The sequence below is a fragment of the Peromyscus maniculatus genome, chromosome 8, assembly GCF_049852395.1.
Source record: "Peromyscus maniculatus bairdii isolate BWxNUB_F1_BW_parent chromosome 8, HU_Pman_BW_mat_3.1, whole genome shotgun sequence".
Classification (NCBI taxonomy): Eukaryota; Metazoa; Chordata; class Mammalia; order Rodentia; family Cricetidae; genus Peromyscus; species Peromyscus maniculatus.
In genome coordinates, this window is record NC_134859.1 from 2,150,838 (window position 1) to 2,170,822 (window position 19,985).

At 41.7% G+C, this 19,985-nt stretch overlaps 1 long non-coding RNA gene across 1 annotated transcript in view; it reads left to right on the forward strand.

Annotated features, from left to right (window-relative positions):
• Positions 1-19,985, forward strand: part of LOC143274443 (uncharacterized) — a 57,391-nt gene continuing 37,406 nt past the window's right edge. Inside the window, exon 1 of the long non-coding RNA XR_013053088.1 lies at positions 1-297. This is a non-coding gene — a long non-coding RNA (uncharacterized LOC143274443). The remainder of the gene's footprint in view (positions 298-19,985) is intronic.

Consider the following 19,985-nt stretch of genomic DNA (forward strand, 5'->3'; position numbering starts at 1 on the left):
TGTATTTGATATCTAACCACTAAGAGGCAGAGGGAATTTAATCATTACATTTTTTTTCTCAGAAATAAGAACTTCTGGTGACTAATTAAATTAAGCATTTTTTTTCACACTCTTTGACAAGCTATTCATCATTAACAGAAAAGGGGAGAGAAAAGCAGGAATAAAGCTGAACATGAACACCAGTCACCTGCCCCTCTTGAGAACATGGTAGTGTTCTTATAGATTAGGAGTTAACCTGTACAGATTCACCGGATGCCTCGAGGAAGCTTTTCTGCCCAGAAACTAATGTGAAGGCAGGTAAGCTTTGTGAAGTGTTTGCCCTTTTTGGGGACATCGTTTTCTCTTACTGCTTTGTCCTTCTTGGCATTTATTCTGAGAAGAGGCAGAGGGAAGAACTGGCTACACAATCTGTGGAACTCAGTTCAACATGAAAAGTGCAGGGCACCCTGTTAAAAATAATTATTTGGGGGCTGGGGAGATGGCTCATTCAGTAAGGTGCCTGTCTTGTAAGCATGGGGACCTGAGTTCAGTTCCCAGAACCCACAGTAAAAGTGCTGGGCATATCACTGGGCAGGCAGAGACAAGAGAATTCCTGGGACTCCACTGGTTAGCCAGTCTAAGTCTGCTTGGGGTGCTCCAGGCCAGTGAGATCTCCTGTCTCAAAAAACAAGGTGGATGGCTCCTGAGGAACAACACAGAGTGTTCTCTGGCCATTATCACAGCAGCGCGCGCGCGCGCGCACACACACACACACACACACACACACACACACACACACACACTATTATTGGTATTTTTAAGATAGTGACAGCAGAGAAATCAATTGAACAAAGATCCTTTCTGAATGTAACTACACAGGTTACTCACCTTGAAGTCCATTTTTATGACAGATGAAGGAAGATTCATGTATCAGACCCAAGTAATAAGGACAGGCTACTTCTGGCTTGACAGATAGAGAACATGGCCTGTGGACAGTGTTGTGGACAGACAAGATGTAGTGAGGGTGGCTTGTAGACTAGCATCATCCAGTACACAGTTCAACCCTAAGGGAATCACCAGTCTATGGTGTATCACATATATAGGAAGAACAGTTCTTGGAAACAAGGGGTGGGTCCAGTGACTCACAAGAATTTATGCATTCTGTCCACACAGAAATGATTTTGTTGGTTTAGTGGTCTGGATTCTCAAGATGGAGTACTTACACTAGAGGGAACAGTAAAAGCCATTACAATGTTCTTGGGCTCTTGAGGCTTCTTGTGCTAAGAGTAAAGAGTGAGCAAGGACCGGGACACCATTTTGACCAGTACAGTTATAGCTGGTCACTGGAAGAGTGCTGTGCTTATGTGATACAAGGGAGAGGAGAACGCAGTTGACACACAGGTAATGATTTCCATGGATGTCTTTTGATTGTTGTTGCCTCAATTTTGCAGGGAAAAGGACAGGAACAGCAGCTACTTCTAAGAGTGTTTAGACCTCTTGATGATGGGAGTCTGTCTTCTCAAGCAGATGTGCTATCCATGGTGGGGAATCAAGAACAGCTTCTGGGGGGAGGAATAAGGGAAGGGGAGAAGGAATAAGGGAAGGGGAGAAAGGAAGGGAGGGAGGGAGGGAGGGAGGGAGGGAGGGAGGGAGGAAGGGAGAAAGGGAGGGAGGGAGGAAGGAAAGAAGAAGAAAAGAAAGAAGGAAGAGTGGGAGAATGAAGGCAAGAGGGAAGAAAAGAAGGAAAGAGGGAAGGAAGAGGAGAAGGAAGAGGGAAAGGAAGAAGGGGAGAAAGGGAAGAGGGGAGAAAAGAAGAGGGAGAGGAAGGGAAAGAAGAAGGAAGGAGGCTTTATTGATGGATGGAATTGTTATAGTCCTCTTCCAAATTCATCCCAGAAAAGATGGAATCTTGGACGAGCTATTTCCAGACTTGATTACGTTAGGCACACAGCCGAGCAGAAGAAGCAGTAGACAGCTGTGGGCACTGCACAGTACTGAGCAGATTGCTCCACTCTGGCAGTGCAAATAATTCCCTCAGCTGCTTGGGTTTTGGCAGCTACAAGCTCTTAGCCAAACTCTTTTGAAAGATTTGCCTTCAGCTAAAAAGCTGCTTTGCTCACGATTGGGGTAAGCCATATATGATGCCCTGTTTATGTGAGGATTAAGCTGTGGTTCCCATCCCAATTCAGGGTGACAGAAAGGTCAGCTCAAGTTCAGAGTCCCTCCTGGAGTCCTTGTGACTGCATCTCAGTTCAGCTCCTCCACCGGACCAGTTCTTGGTCTCTATTTCCTCATGGATGTTGAGAATTTCCCAGTGGACTTCTGTATGGGAACTTGTTTCACAGAATCAGCTTTTGGGAGACTGTGATGGTGAGTGAATACATTTATCAATTATTAAACATTTTATCATTATTATATACATACATACTGCACAATAATTAGAATGTACAGAACAGTAAGAGAAAGAGAATAAAGTCAGCCATACTCATTGCTTTGTGGGCAGCTTTTATTTTTATTTAAATGATGCCATAGATAATACATTATATTTTGTCTAGTGACATTTGGGATTTAGTTGAGACAGATGTTGAATGGTTAGCAATTGAAATGGATTCTGGCTTATTAAAAGGCCCAGGGGTTTGTGGTAAGCTATTGTGTGATTCACTTAATTTCCAAGAAGATGAAGAACCAGGTTACTTAAAAGGAACCAGGCTGGGAAGATGGCTTATTCAGTCAAGCGCTTGCCACACAAGTACGAGTATCTGAGTTTGATCTCCAGAACCTGTGCCAGAAAGCTGGGTGCAGTGGTGTATATTTGTAATCCCAGCACAGGGGAGGTGGAGATGAGTGCATCCCTGGGACTCTGGGCAGTCACCCTAGTCTAACTGGTGATCTCCAGGCTGTCAAGCAACCCTGTCTCAAAACACAAGGTGGATAGGTAGCTAGCTCCTGAGCAATGACACACTGAAAATGGTCCTCTGGTCTCCACACAATGTGAAGACACTTGTGTACCTCACCCTGCAAATACCACACACACACACACACACACACACACACACACACACACACACACACGGTGTGGGGGAGGGAGGGAGAAGAGAGAGAGAGAGAGAGAGAGAGAGAGAGAGAGAGAGAGAGAGAGAGAGAGAGAGAGAGAGAGAGCGAGCAGGAACCAAGGACATAGAGATCAAGACTGTAGGAGGAGCTTGGCTCTTTGGATGGGGGATGCATTCTCCTCTGCCTCTTAGTATCTCTTGCTTCAGATTCAAGAGTCTGTGTGGAAGTGTCTGTGAATAAACCAGCAGCTAGGGAGTGGGGAAAACTTGTAGTGGACTTTTTTAGGGTCTGGAAAGAGAAGCAGCAGCCATTTTTTTTTTCTAGAAGTTTCTTTTCTTTGTTTCCATCTTGCCTGTTGGAGGCTGGCTAACACCTGGAGACCAGTGACTGTTAACAGAGAAGGCTGGGGTAAGGTACTTGAGGGTTACCTGGCAGCTCTGTGCATACACAGAGCTTTTGGACCTCTTGGTTTCGTTGAGGGATCTCTGGGTCTTCCACCTCTAATATTTTCCTATTGTTCTTGTGAAGATGAATCTATTAGCCATCTACAAGCCTAACTATAGCTTCCATGACTCTGGAGCTTGGCCAGCCATTTTCTGCAGATCCAAGTTTAATGACAGCCATGTTTCCCCTCTGCCTCCAGGACTGGTCACTTTCACTTTTGTAAGCTTCTGCTCTGAGATAGTTTCATATGCTACAGTTCTCCTTTCTAAGGCATATAAATTGGGAATGGACACTGGATTTTATAAAGTATTTTCAAACATCTATTGCTATGGTCAAGTGAATCTTCTCTTTGATCTATCATAGGAATGGGCTGGGTTTTGAATGTCCTAATATAATCCATACTTGATTGTCACATGCCTTTTAGATAATTAGGTACAGTGCTTTTGGAAGTCTATAGAAGTACATGTGAGATGTAACCATAGTAACCAAAGATGAAACTCCATTCCAAGGCATTTCAGCCTGATCTGCTGGAACCTGAGATTATGTGGCTGGGTTTCTTTTTGCATTGTATCCATGAACATGTACACAGGTATCTTTAGTGTCTATCTTTTCCCTGTAAAATGGGTATACAGAAATGGAGGACATCGTGTGAGAATGTCTCAATAATTAACTGAGTTTCTCTATGGCATAGTCAGAGATCAGAGAGTATTAGGGCAAAGATGTTATTTAATTAAGAAGATTCCTGAAAGATCAGAGCAATTTGTAACTACAGGTTTTTAAAAAACACTACATAGGTAATTTTGGTGGAGTTGCTGCTTTAAAGAACTATATTGCGTATTAAATTATGTACACTTTGGGAAAGTACATTTTCTTCCTCTAGTTTTTATTTATTCTTTATGCCAGCTCACATTAAAATATATAATTAAGGGGTTGGAGGGACAGTTCAGTGGGTAAGAACACTGGCTGTTCTTGCAGAGGACTGGGTTTGGTTCCCAGCATCCACCTAGTAGCTCACAACTCTCTCTCATTCCAGTTTCAGGGGATCTGATGCCCTCTTATGCATACAAAATACAGGCAAATAAAAATAAAGAAATCCTTTAAAAATTTAAAATATGTTATTGAATTAAGTCAAAATATATTTGAGAGAAACTTCGCTGTACTTCTTTCTCCAGCCAGGTAACAAACAAAAGAGGAGGAAATTCTGGAGGTGGGAATGTTAAAATGTTCAGAGGATTTATTTTGAGTTGACAGTAAATCAGAAGGAAACATAAATAGGGATTCAATTTGCTTTTAATATAGATGCATTTTTAGTTCATACACATATGCATAGTGTAATTTGTGCTTTACCAATGAGGAGCACACAGAGTATGTGTGAACATAGCTGTAAAAGCTCAACCTAGCTTCGTACGTGTGCAATAATTGCTGTGCTTTGTTATTTTTGTCCTAACTGACTTGCATCAATGCAGATTCTGACCTTGACGTGATCAGCAGTAAATCATAAAGAATGTCTTGTCTTTTTGTGTGTGTGTCTTGCTCCCAAATATAGACCCCACCATCTCATGGGGATATGAGAAATTGCTTACTTATTTTGATGAAGGAAATAAATTACTTTCCTATGATATTAGTGTGGTTCTTTAATCTTATTAGATAAAAAACTTCAAAGACTCCAAAATGATTCAAATGAGTTAATAGCATCTTAATTATCTCACATCATTTTAGTGGAAGCCAGAGTGTGTCTCTGGGGTGTACTTTGTCTCTGTAGGAAAATGACTGATGGTGGTCTAGGGAATGGCTGTTCATCCATGTGCTGAATTCTTCAAGAAGAAACAAATGACTCAAGCCAGATATACTAGCTGGGCTCAGATGAGAGAGGAAACACTTGTGACTACGAGGAAGGACCAGATGTTAAGGGCAGAATGAAGAGGTGCTGAACAGTTTGCTTTCCAACTAGTCAAACCACATATTTTAATTTTCTGGGGCTGGTTTCTCCTGTAGGGAAGGAGTGGAAAATGCTAGGTGACAGACAGTTACCTCCAGATGCAATGACTTTGATGTTGCTGCTTTCTTTGTGTGAGAAGAATCAACTGACATATGAAAGAACACCAGATGCTGTAGTTTGGGAGTAAAATCTCCTCCACAGGCTCAAGTGCTTTGTTGCTTGGTCTCCAGATGGTGGGATGTTTTAGGAGCTGCAAAACGTTTGGGTAATAGGCATGGCTGGTGGAGGAGGCTCCTAATGGCTGGCCTTGAGGATGAGAACCTCTTCCAGCTTCCTGGTTGGTTATGATGTGAGCAAATCGCAAGCTTTCACCAACATGGAATAAGCCATGGTGTAATGTCATCCTATTATGAAGGTCTGTATCCCCTGAACTATGCACCCAAATAAACTGCTGCCCCCTTCAGTTTTGCCTGTCAGAAATTTTGGGCACAACAATGTAAAGTAACTAGTACATCAAGATGGAAGATTTGGATGAAACTCAACACTCAAAACTTGCACTGCCCTATGAGCCAGAGGTGCCACAAGAAAGGAGAGAACACATTTACAGATATTGCTAACTCTATCTTGACACTTTGTAGAGCACTGCACTTGCAAGCATTGTATGTGTAGTATTTGTGGGAAGAAGGTGAAGACTGGAGAGGACTGTGTGGGGAGGAGTCATGAGACAACTGAAATCTGGTGGGGACATGTCCACTGCTCATGTACAGGAGTGAACTGCAGAACACGGAATCAAACGGAGTGGGAAACAGGACACAGCCTCTCCCCAAACTCAAGGGGAAGAAAGAGCCCCAAGAAACAAGTGCTAACCTAAGGAAAGAAGTATGGACAGAGGGACAAGAGTGAGAATTTCAAAAGAAGGAAGCAGTAGCTCTGGAGAAATAGTTCAGAGGAACAATAGAAGGTAAGTACTTTTAAATGGACAAGAGCTTGGGTGCTACATTTATGGTTTACCAGTGTGGGCAAAAATAACTAATGAAAAGAAGTTTAAAATAGTGTAAACCACACATAGCACCAGGCCTAGGAAGGACTTACGGTGGTTATTCAGAAGTGTCACCAGACAGGACAGTGACATCGCTGATGTGGCACACCACTGTACTATGTGATTTCAGAGTGGACAACGAGGGAAACAATTCCTCTTTGAGTCCATGGAATTGGATATTATGGTGAAATGCCTGAATTTTAAGGCAAAAGAGAAATGATGCACACCTGGAAAGATGGCTCCCAGGGGAAGGGAAAAAGAGCTAGGCATTTCCACCTCAGAAACATCAGATAATCAGGCAGTGGAGTAAGGTGTACAGACTCTGGAGCAAAAGATACTTTAGTACACACTTCCTTGACTGTTGAAGTGGGTATGCAGCAGAGACATTCTCAGTATGTCCCTCTAACACATTCGTCCCATTACGCTCCAGATAGCCAAGAGATGAATTGAATCAATGATATTATGAATGTAGAATTTATGATTGAAAATAAAGTTGTAAGTAATTAAATTAATAATGCATTTATTAAAAATTATTACTAGCATAACTACAAATTAATGAAAATATTTAGAAAACTATTAAAGAAAAGCAAAAGCATGTAATAGAAATGTATTAGTTGATGTTTTCCAGAGAAACTGAGACAAAAGATGCATATATATTTACTGTTTATCAAAAGATATTTAGGGAGTCAACTCATGACTACAGATTAGATGTCTGAGTTCATTCCATGGCCTGGGAGGTTCTAGACTCAAAAAGGTGTGAATGAAGTTGAGAGGAAGACTACTGGCCAGGCTAGTGCTACTTGCAAGCCCAGGACTTGGAAAGCCAAAGAGGAGGATTGAAAGTTCAAAGTTTGCCTGGATTACCGTCTTAGGGTTTCTATTGCTGTGAAGAGACACCATGGCCATGGCAACTCTTATAAAGAAAACATTTAATTGAGGGGGCTTGCTTACAGTTTCAGAGGTTCAGTCCATTTCTTATCATGGCAGGGAGTATGGTGGCATGCAGGCAGATATGGTGCTGGAGGATTAGCTGAGAGTCCCACATCTTGCAGGCAACAGGAAGTTGATTTAGAAACTGGGTGGTATCCTGAGCATAGGAAACCTCAAAGCCCACCCCCACAGTGACACACTTCTTCCAACAAGGCCACATCCACTCCAACAAAGCCACACCTCCTAATAGTGCCACTCCCTATGAGATTATGGGGGCCAATTACATTCAAACTACTACAGTTCTGAGAGAGTTCAAAGCTACCCTTGCTAAGTTCAGCATTCAAAAGACTGAAGGAGCTGGAGAAGAGCCGTTAAGAGCACTTGGGATTCTTCCAGAGGACCCAGTTCCCAGTGCTCACATCAGGCAGCCCATAAATACCCACAACTCTAGCCCCAGCACTCTGGTACCTTCTTCTAGTGGTGCCTACACACACACAGAGTACTGTGCTGGTCAGTTTTTTGTCAACTTGACACAGCTAGAGTCATCTAGGGAGAAGGAACCTCAGCTGAGTAAATGCCTCCATCAGACTGACCTGTAGGCAAGTGTGGGAGGGCATTTTCTTGATTAACCGTTGATGTGGGAAGACCCAGACCACTGGGACTAGGGCCATCTCTTGACAGGTGGTCCTGGGTGGTATAAGAAAGCAGGCTGAGCAAGTCATGGAGAGCAACAGAGTTCCTCCATGACCTCTGCTTCTGTTCCTACCTCCATCTTCCTACCTTATGTTCCTGCCCTGACTTCCCTCAGTGACAGACTAAGCTGTAAGCTGAAATAAACCCTCTCCTCCCCAAGCTGCTCTTGGTCATGTTATTTATCATAGCAACAGAATTCAAACTAGGAGGCATGACAATTGACACAAGCACTTCAGTAATCATAACTAAAGAACAGTCTGTAGTAACAAAACTGAGAAATGCAAAGCAGATGAATGAAGGAAGGTGTTTGTGTTAATGCACCAGTAAAGCAGCATCACACCAACAAACCCACCCTAACCCAAACCCACAGCCAAACAACGCTTCCCCCATGCTGCGCACCCTTTTGTTACTGCAACCAGTCAAACAACCCCTCCCCATGCTGCGCACCCCTTTGTTACTGTAATTTGTAATTTACTGGAGACAATCCACTTATAAACAGAACAAGTTTATATTGGCGCAGAATTTTAGTCCTTTGCTATGAAGAAGCGGAGTAAAACCACCCAGCTCATTACTAGAAGATGGAAGAGAGGAGAAAGAAGGGGCTGAGTCCCATTATAAAGGACTCAATTGTCTTAAGATTTCAAATTAGCCATTCCTCCTTTTAAAGGTTGCCCTGCCTCCCAGTAGCATCATAGTAGTAAGGAAACTTTTACTACATACACCTTTGGGGGGACTCAAAGTATAGCACTTTCCCAAACAGAAGAAAAAGCTCTCCTAATCTCTGTAGGCTACATTGATGTTTTTTAGTGTTCCTGTGGCTGGTCTCCAGCTACCAGGGTGACCTTACCAAACATGGAATTGGGAAGAGGTGTGTACAGCCAGTTCTTGTGAACAGTACACCCTGAACACTCATGTATATGCTAAACTCACATGCTTGGTCTTGTGCCATGGTCTTTAAAAATCGGCATATATTAATTGTATAAAACAGAGTTTTATTATGACATTTCCATACATGTGTATAAAGTAGCCATTTTCATGTTTTTTTGCTTATGCTTTCCATTTATTTATGCATTTAGAGAGTGAGGTATCACTGTGTAACTGAAGTGACCTGGACCAGCAGGTCATTCTTCAGAAACAGGTCCCAGTGATGGGGCGGGGATGACTAGGAGGTTGGAAGATAAGAAGACAGTAAAGTATGGGATCAGAAGGTCTTGCACAAGCTATGTTTCATGCCAAGCAATCTTATTCAGAAGTGCAGCATCTTATATACTATTTACAGGAGAAAAATGGATAAAGTCAGCAGTAACTGTCATACAATGGACAAAGTCAGAAGGAAGCTACCCAAGCAATGTTGAATAAAGAGAACACATAGTATCTCAAGTACATTTGCAGACTGAACACACAGCAGCCTTGGGACTGATAACTTCAGTCTCCTCAGGGAGAAAGTCAGGTTCCCAGGAACTGAAACCCTAACTCCTTTGAGGCCCTGGCCCCAGACTGGACCTTGTCAAGCCTGCCCCTGGACAAGGATACAGAACTTGGTACCTTTTGTCTTTTCATCAGGGCCTCCGAGAAAGCCTGGGGTGGGTGTGGCTGATAGTTTTATGTGGCGCTGTTTACCCTGCGAGGAAAAGTCATGAGGCACAACAAAACCCACAGGAAGCCATGTGGTCCTGGAACTGGGTGAGGATGATCAGATGGGGTATTGGGGACCTGAAAACTCCCCGGAGCTGCAGTCGCTGCGCAGGGCAGCCTGGGAAAGTTAGCGCCAGTGGTGGAAACCACAGCCCAGTGGCCCTGGAACCTCCCAGTTTTAGGTGACTTCTGAAGAATCTCTTTCTTCTGTGCAGTGCTCATATTGCTCAATCAGTCCTGCTCACCTGTGAAGCAGAAAAAGAACCGTGGATAGTCAAGAGAGAGGAGGCAGTAGCAAAGGATCCATCAGGAATTCCAGTTTTTGGTTCAGAGATAGAAACTCAGAGAAGAGCAACAAGAAGAATGAACGTTTCTCTGGGAAATGCTCCCCAGAGTCTGTTAACGTTCAGAGATGTGGCTGTGGACCTCTCGCAGAAGGAATGGGAATGTCCAGAATGTGCTCAGAGGGCACTGCACATGGATGTAATGTTGGAGAATTCAACTGTGGGCGCCATGGGCCCTGGCCCCCGACTGTGAGTGGCTGCCACCTTGCTTGCTGACCTTGACCAGATGTCCTCCCTATTCAGATTCCCTGCTGGTCTCCTTCTCACCTAAGGATCACCGGAGGAGAGCTCACCGGAGGTTCTTTGTTCCTGTATCCTGTATTTTGGTGTAAACAACTTAGATGCAAGAATGCCCTCCGGGGATCCTCCATTTGTGTTGTAAGCCTGTATTTAAAAGGTTTCTTCCCTCTTTCAATAAACGGCATTCGGCATTCAGTTGTGGCGAATGACTCGCTGTCTCTTGTCTCTGTTTTTAATCCGCAGCCCTTCGCTCGGACATGGTGAACGGGTATCGGTAATGCGGGCGTTACCGCGACATTCAACAATCTAGTCTTTGTAGGTCAAAATCAAAGAGTCCCGGATGATAGGAATTCTAGCCACGTCCCCATGACCATGTATGCGCTGGTGAGACACTTGGTCATTTTTGCTTAGTCATTTCCAGGGCCCTAAATCCTTCGTAATCCACACAATGTGTGGTCACATAATTTGTGTGCAGCATGATCACATAATCTATGTGCATGTATGGTGTAACTAGTAGGTCCTTATGCGCATGCAAGGGGAAGTCCATAAAAGGCTGATCCCATATACCCTCCCCTGCTTCCATACATGTCTCTCAAATAGGCCTTAGCACACCCTTTCCTGTCCCTCCTTTCTCCTAATAAACTCTTATAGTGGGTTTTGTTGTGCCTTGAGACTTTTCCTTGCAGGGTAACAGCCTACATAAAACTAACACTGGCTCTCAACATTCAGGCTACCCCTGAAGTTACCATGTGGCTCATTTTGTCCTGGAGTTCTCAGCTCTCCTGTTTCAACCTCCAGAGTTCTAAGATTATAGGCATAATTGGTCTATTAGTTTAATTTTCATTTTGGTATATATATATCAGTATATGGTTTTAGTTTTAAAAACATTGTTTGAAATTTTCAAAAAAACATTGTTTGACTGGGAAATTTAATCCATTTATACTTTTTGTCACAATAAACATGCTTGGTAGTCTTTCTGTGTTTATTAACTTATTTTATTACTTAATCTGGCATTTACATTTTATCTCTTTTTAAATTTTTTAAATTAAAATATAATCACTTCATTTCCTCTTTTCCTCTTCTCCATCCTACCTTTTCCCTGTAGCTCTGCTCCCTTCCAAATTTATGGTCTTCTCTTCTTTAACCATGGTTGTTGCGTATACATAAAAATGAATAGATACAACCTGCTGAGTTTGTTAAGTATTGCCCGGGGGTAACCAATCAGGGGGATCATTTTGTGAATCTTCCAATTGTGGAAGATTAATTCTCTCTCGGTTATTGATTGCTTATAGCTCTTCACCTAGGGTGTGAGAGGATGAGCAGACACCATAACAAGTTGCCCAGTCTTCTCTCAGAAATCAGACCTCAATTTCAGTTTCCTGAGACTGAGCAAGCAGTTTCTGAGGAAATCACAAACAAAGGACAGTCAATCTTCAACACCCCTAAGAGCAAGGATGTACCAGGCCTGAGCCACAGGAGCTCAAGGTGATAACCAAATAAGGACAAAGCTTGAGACTTGTCCAGACCTGTCCTCAAATAGAAAAACTACAACCTTAACCAGCCCTTGCTAGCCCTAGACAATTAGAACATACTGATATGATTGCCACTTGCTTAAGCCAATCATATCTGAGATGACCTAACTCAGATGCCCTAGGAACTCCCCTTAGCTGTGCTGAAAAGGACCCTGCAAGCTTCTCTCGGGGTTGTTGCCATTTTGCCTTTGTATAGGATGGACGGCCACAGAATATAATAAACACTCTTACTGATTGCATATGTGGATGGTGAACTTTTGTGGGACTTCTCCAGGACCCTAACAGGGAGGGCCTCATGAGATTTCCTTCATTCAAGTTGGGATGGCAACTGTTGTTGGAATTATTCAGGTCTTGTTTAGGCAGCCATGCTTTTGAAATTTCATGGGTATAGTTTTCCTGCCATAGCTGGATGGCACAATCTCACAGAAGACTCCCTGCTTCTCCGGCTCTTACAATTTATCCACTTCTTTTTCTGGAATGTTCCCTGATCTGTAGGTACAGGAATTGTGTCAGAGATGTAGATGTGGCTGGGCACCCCATGGTCAGTTGTTTATTGCGTTTTGAATAGTTGTGGGCTTTCTGTAGTAGTCTCCATCTGCTGCAAAAAGAAACTTCTTTGGTGAGGGGTGAGAGCTGCACTTATCTAAAGGGCATAGGGATATGTATTTAGAATGCAGTTAGTAATTATAGTTGGCTAGGCTTCCACTACCATGCATGATTTTCCTCCTGTCAAGCTGGTGTTGAGTCTGATTAGACAGCTTATTTAATGCCAAGATATAAGCACCACTATTGCACATTTGGGTATGTCTTGCCATGCTGGACATTGTTGTGGCTCATAAGCATCACAGTGAAGTAGGGCTATTGATTGCTGTCTTCCACAGCAGCCTGCCTAGCACTTTCTACTACCATGAAACCTAGTTTTCAGGGAGGAGGCTTTCAGGCCAGTTCTAGCTCAAACTTTTGTGTCCCAAGTCCAAGGTGTGTGGTATCTTCAACAATAGGGACTCACTTTCAACCACTGGAAAGCAACTAAGGGGAGTGAAAATAGCCTATATTGTTTTTGGAGTGTCTTGAACTCCCCTCACCAACAACTAGAATGGGTGTTTCCCATGCCCAGCACTGAAGTTTTTGTTAGATAGTCTATGCCTCTGGTGGGGAGTATTGTCATCCCAAGTAGTATAACTTAATATAAACTGTATGTGTATGTGTATATGTACATGTATATACATACACTGATATGTAGTTTTAGGTAAATATAAAATAATCACTCACTGTATCTTTTTCAAGAATTCTTAATATCATTTATCCCTCCTTCCTTCTCTTGTATTGCCCTTCCGCTCCCCTCTGCAATTAAGACTTTCTCAAGTTTTCCCATTCCCCCTTCATATCACCTGCATCCTGCTCTTCTCTTTCCTATGGTCCTCCTGCCACTCCAGGTCCCTTTGAGGTTTCATGGTTTCTGTAGGTACTCCAGATTATGTACTCACTGCTGAAGATTTGGAGCTAAGAACCACAGAATAGAGAGAACATGTGGTTTATCTTTCTGGGTCTGGGTTACTGTTTTTCTAGCTCCATTAATTTACTTGCATATTTAATGATTTCTGTTTTCTTTACAGTTGAGAAGTATTTCATCATGTACATGTACCATGTTTTTATTATCAATCCATTATTTGAAGGACATTTATATGCTTTCATTTCCTCACTGTTGTGAATAAAGGGGCAATGGATGCTGCTGAGCAAGGATCTATAGAATAGGATGCTGAGTCCTTTGGGCAAGTGGCAAGGAGTGGTAGAACTGGGTCACATGATAGATTTATTTTTAGCTTTTTGAGAGTTCTCCACACTGACTTCCAAAATGGCTGAAACAGTTTTCAATCCCACTAACAGCGAATTGGAGTTTCTTTTCCTCCATGTCTTTACCAGTATTTTTGTTGTTTTGTTGATCTTGGCCATTCTGAAAGTTGTTTTGATTTGCATTTTCTGAATTGCTAGGGATCCTGAACATTTTGAGTTATTTCTTAGCCATTTATTTCTTCTTATGAGAACTCTCTGTTCACTACCATAGTCCATTTTTAAAATTGTGTTAGTTTCTTGACTGTTTTTGAGTTCTTTATATATTTCATACATTAATCCTCCGTTAGATGTATAGCTAGCAAAGATTCTCTCCTATTCAATGGGTTTCCTCTTTACTCAATTGATTGTTTCCTTAACTCGACAGAAGCTTTTTAGTTTTATGAGGTCACTTGTTAATTGTTAGTCTTAATTCCTGGGCAAATGCAGTCCTATTCTGAAAGTCCTTTCCTACACCTATATCTTGTAGGTACTACCTATGTTTTGTTCTATCAGTTTTATTGTTTCAGGTTTCAAATTGAGGTCTTTGATACACTTGGAGTTACTTTTTGTACTTGGTGATAGATATGAATCTAGTTTCATCTTCTACATGTGGATCTCATGTACCATTTGTTGAAGGCACTCTTTTCTCTAGTGTATGTTTTTGACAGCTTTGTCAAGTATCAGATAGCTGACATTACATGTACTCGTGTTGGCATCTTCTATTTTTTGCCATTGGTCTACATGTCTATTTTGTACCAGTACCATACTGTTTTTATTACTATAGCTTTGTAATGTACCTTTAAATCTGGAAAGATAATCACTCCAGAACTGTTCTTTTTTTCTTTAGGATTGTATATGCTATTTAGAGTCTTTTCTGGTTCCATAAGAATTGTAGTATTTTTTTTAATTTCTGTAAAAAAATATTGTTGGCATTTTGATTGGGGTTGTATTGAATCTGGAAATTACTTTTGGTGAATTTTTCCCCCTCACAATATTAATTCTATCAGTCCATGACATGGGAAGTCTTTCCATTTTCTAGTCTTTTCTTCAGAGATTTAAAGTTTTCATTGTAGAAATCTTTTACCTCATTGGTAAAAGATATTTTACAAGATATTCCAAGATATTTTATTTTCTTTGGGGCTATTGTAAATGTGAATGTGCCCATGATCTCTTCCTCAGTATGTTTCTTGTTGGCATATAGAGGCATCCACTGATTTTTCTAAGTTGGTCTTGTATCCTGGTATTTTGCTTCAATTCAAGTGGAATATTTAGGGTATAATATTGTATGTCTGCATATCTGCAAGTAGGGACAACTTGACATAGGGACAACTTGACGTCTCCCTTCCCTATTCGTGTCCCTTTGAGTTCCTTCTTTTGCCTATTTCTCCAGCTACACCCTGAGCACTGTATTGACAAGGAGGAGAGACAAGGAATAGCCTTGTCCCACTCCTTGTTTTAGTGTGGTTGTTTTGAGAGTTTTTCTCCATTTAGAATGTTTGCTGTGGCTTGTCATATACAGCTTTATTATGTTGAGGGATGTGCTCTCCAGTTCTCCTCCCTCTGGAACTTTTATCATGAAAGCATGCTAGATTTTGTCAAATGCCTTTCCTGAATCTATTGAAACTATCATGTGATTTTTATCTTTAATCCCTTTATATGAGTTATTACATTTAGTGACTTAACACATGTTGAACTGTTGCTGTATCTCTGGAATGAAGCTGATTTGATTATGGTGGATGATCTTTTTGACGTGTGCTTATATTTGGTCTGCAAGTACTTTATTGAGAACTTTTACATTATGTTCATGAGGGACGTTGCTCTGTCCTGTTTTTACAGGTTTTGGTATTAAAGTATACTTGGAGGAGCTCCTTCTGTTTCATTGCTTTTAAAATAATTTAAGAAGTATTGGCTGTAGATCTGCTTTGAAAGTCTTCTAGGCCTGGGCTTTTTATTTTATTGTTAGGAGCTTTTTTGCTTTTTCAATTTACTTATTGGTTATGAGTCTGTTTAGGTTATTGATCATCTTGCTTTAACTTTGGCAATCTGGATGAATCTAGAAATCCATCCATTTTTCAAAGATTTTCCAACTTAATGGAGTATAGGTTTATTCTCTCAAAGAAGCTCTGTTGTACTCATTGATTCCTTATTTCCATTTCATTCATTTTGGCTCTAATTTTTATTACTTCTTGCCATCTACTGGATTGGGGTTTGGCTTGATCATGCCTTTCTGCTTTCTTGAGTTGCATCATCAAGTCCTTTATTTCTGCTCTTTTTGGCTTTTTAACACAGGAGCTGCTGGCTACACATCCCTCGTACAGGACAGCTTCCACCATGTCCCAGAGGGTGTGCCGTATTGTATTATAGCTTCTGTTTAGTCCAGGAACTTTCTGACTTCTATCTTTAACTCATTCGTCATGCAGGGAGTAATGAGTTGTTTGATTTCCATGGTTTTTTTTCTTGCTGCTGATTTGTTTGCTGTTGGTTTCGTCTTTCTGCACTATGTTAGATAGAATACGTGGATTTTCACTTTTTCCCCCCCGAATGTGTTGATGGGTGGGGGTTCTATTCTGACCTTTCATATTATTTGTGTTTTAGGGATGAGACCTAGGCATGTAGACTCCTTTTGTTGGCTGTGTATCTGATGTGAACACAGCAGCCATGGCTGACACAGGATATGATGCCTCCTAGGCCAAGCCTGGAGATTGAGGAGGATGCAGGTGGAGCATTGCATGTGGGAGCCACAACATTTGAGGATTGGAGTGAATACACATGGGGTAGAGTTAAAAGGACAGCCTTACTAGACTGTACTGAAGCATAGGATGTGCAGCTGGGCTGGGCCTGGAGGGTGGATACAGTGTGCAGTGCACTGGGGCCTGGAGAGTGGGTGCAGTGTGCAGTGCACTGGGGCCTGGAGGGTGGATGCAGTGTGCAGTGGGTAAGGCTGGTGGACAAAGAGGGAGAGGCTGTCTCCAGCTCCTAGTTTGATACTTGTATTTCATGGAGGCCTCTTGATTTTATCAATGTCTGTATCAATTATATCTGCATCTAATTATATCTAGGTATGAATAGATACAGATATTAGATAAATACTTATTTGCTATTTACCAGGTAGCTGTATCTGCATTTATAATAGGAACAGATATAGGTAGGAATATAAATATAAATACCTACTTGGTATTTGCCAACATTCTTGTTTGAAATCTGTTCATTTCTTTAGAAAATCACTTCTAACTAAAGCTTTTCTCTGAGTCTGGAGGGTAATGTTCTATTTCCTTGTGTTTAGTGTCTTTTTATAAGCCTCAGATGTGAATCATAACTTCACAGAAGAAAAGTCTTTGCATCATTTAATTAACAGTTCCACCAGAATATTCTTTATGAATAGCAAGATCAGTGGCTTTTTATCACAATGGATTATTGATCCCAAGTTATAAAACACTAGAAAAGTACATTCGGTCTGTTTTGAAGTTTTAGAATAAAAACAGCTTTAAAATAACTCATTATATATAGAATTTATTTTCCTCTACTGGGAGCAAGGTCTAGTTGTAAAAGGAGTTATGAACATAAGTAGATAGAAAATATTTGATATAAAAATTGTCTTATTGTGGTAGTAACTATTTTTATTTTTTAATTAGGAAATTAAATTTATTTGAGCATTTCCCAATATCCTACTTAGAATTTGATATTTTTAATCCTAATCTATAATTCCAAGATTTTAGCAACATGAAGCAATTCAGAAATTGATTTTACTTTTAAAATAAAAGGTACTGCTTCTTCACAGTTGACCTGTCCTGCTGCCTTTCTCGGAAGCTCCAAATTTCAAGCACATCATCGTGAGAAATTTATGACTATACATGGATCTATGCTCACACTCCAGACCTAGCAAGCCTCCCAGGGAAGTAGAACAAGTTTATAAAAGATGTATGCAGCTTTCCAAATGCTGTTTGTTTCTAAGTGTTCCTATAGAGAAACACCAGCAATGCCTATTTTTATAGTTTTAGAAGACACATGCATTGCAGGCTCTGGAGTGAGAAACACCTGCTGGTGTAGGAGGAGCCAGATTAGAGACTATATTTTGACTTCAGACCAAGTATCAATACCAGCGAGAACACCTGTGCTGAGAATTAGTCAGTTTCTGCCCGCTGACTGCCTGCTGTGATGTTCTCTGTGTGGAGACTCCCTCTTGGTCCCCGTGTGCCAGCAAGGTACACCAGCTTTGCACATTTGGAAGAGTTCTGTCAATTCCCTCCTACAGGCGCTGTGTGCTCTGGATGACTGACAACCTTCAGCCTCACGTGCCTGAGTTAAGAGTCATTGTATCTGCACTGCCATGGCGGCTGTATCACTTACTCTTTTTGTTGCTGCAATAAAATACCTGACAGAAGCTCTTAAGGAAGGGAGAGTTTATTGCGGCTCACAGTTCAGGGGGATACAGTCCACCATGGCAGGGAAATCGTATGGCAGGAGGCAGCTGGTCAACAGAGAGCTGTGAATGCCACTGCTCAGGTAGTTCCCTGCTTTTTTTCTTTCTTTTTTCCTTTGCAGTATGACACCCCAGCTCAAGGAATGATGATGCTCATGGTTAGACTGTGTCTTCTGATCACAATGAACCCATTCTAGATAACTCCTGATTGACATGCTCAAGTCTTATCATTTTGAGGATTACATATTTGGGTGAGTTGACAATCAGTGTTAACCATCACAATGTATCACAGAGCATCTATTAAGTAGCTTGCCTTTGGATGGATTCTCCAGAAACAGATGCTGAGATGTGGTTTCATCAGAGAAGCAAATATGCTAGGCACTACATGGAACAAGAATTCGTTTAGGAGTTGTCACCCAGAACTAGATGATGGCTAGCCTCTGGCTGTTGCTTCAGTGTATAGCACTGGGCTGACAGCCATCAGAGCAGGTAGATGGGAAGCCATCTTGGCTGTAAAGGGGAAGGTCTCCTGGGATCTGTGAGAATGAGCTGGAACCTGTTGGTTTCTGTCCTTGTTTCACATCTGTTACTGTGAAAAACACCCTGACAGAAAGCAGATGAAGGGAGAAAGTGGCTTATTCAGTTTAAAATTCCAGATTACAGTCCATCCTCATAGGAAGAACTCGACAGCTAGTCTCACCCATAGTCAATAACAGAGAGAAATGGATGCACACATGCTCACTTGTGCTCATGTTGACCTCTCTAGTCTTATACAGTTTAAGATCCCCTGCCTAGTGAATGGTGTCAAGCATAGTTGTCTGAGTCTTTCCATATCAACTAATTTAATGAAGACTATCTTCTAAAGACATGCTCAAAGGCCAACTCAGTGTAGACAATCCCTTATTGAGAGTCTCTTTTCAGGCAATTCTAGGTTGTATCAGCTCTGATAGCATTGACCAGCAGCTGGGAAACTCAGCTACGGTGATATATTGTGTATCCCAATAAAACTTACCTGGGGATCAGAGGACAGAGCCAGCCACTAAATTAGACATAGAGGTTAGGCAGTGGTGGCACATACCTTTAATCCTATCACTTGGGAGACAGAGATCTGTCTGGATCTCTGTGAGTTCAAGGTCACACTGGGCTACATGAGAGAAACAGAACCAGGCAGTGGTGACACACACCTTTAATCCCAGGAAGTAATATGGCAGGACACAGAAATGTATATAAGGCATGAGGACTCAGGAACTCGCTCTCTTGAGGCCGAGGATTTCAGAGAGGTAAGCTAGTGGCTGGCTGTTCTGCTTCTCTGATCTTTCAGCTCAATATCTAGCTCTGGGTTTTTTTTTTTTTATTATTATAAGACCTTTTAATATTTGCATTACAATCAGCCATGTATTAAATATGGCTGCATATAGGAAGAGGAAGGTGAGATAATCTCAGAAGGAGTCTCTGTAGGGAGAAGTCATCCTGGAAGCTGCGGTCGATATTTTCTGCACATGCTGTCAAAATGCATATCTAGACCAGGGGAAGTCCTTGCCATCCCTCTGAGCCTGACTGGAGGAAGGTCTTGCCATTAACATAGGTCTGAAGCACTGTGGTCCTCTACATAGCCATGCTCATGTCTACAATATACATTCACTCAGGACTTCATCTGCTCCCCACACATAGGTGAGTTGTAATATTGCTTGGCCTTGCTCTGACCACCTCCATGCAACATAGCTATTTTTTGCTTTGGTCTTCCATAGCTGATGTTAAATTCACCTGTGATCAAAGCTAGTCCAGAACCACACAGGGAAGGGAATTTTTGAGACAGCAGTTCTAGAGTAGCTAAGTGGATATAGTACACTTGGTGGTGCTGCTTGTGTTAGTCACATTCTGTCACTATGATGAAAATACCTGA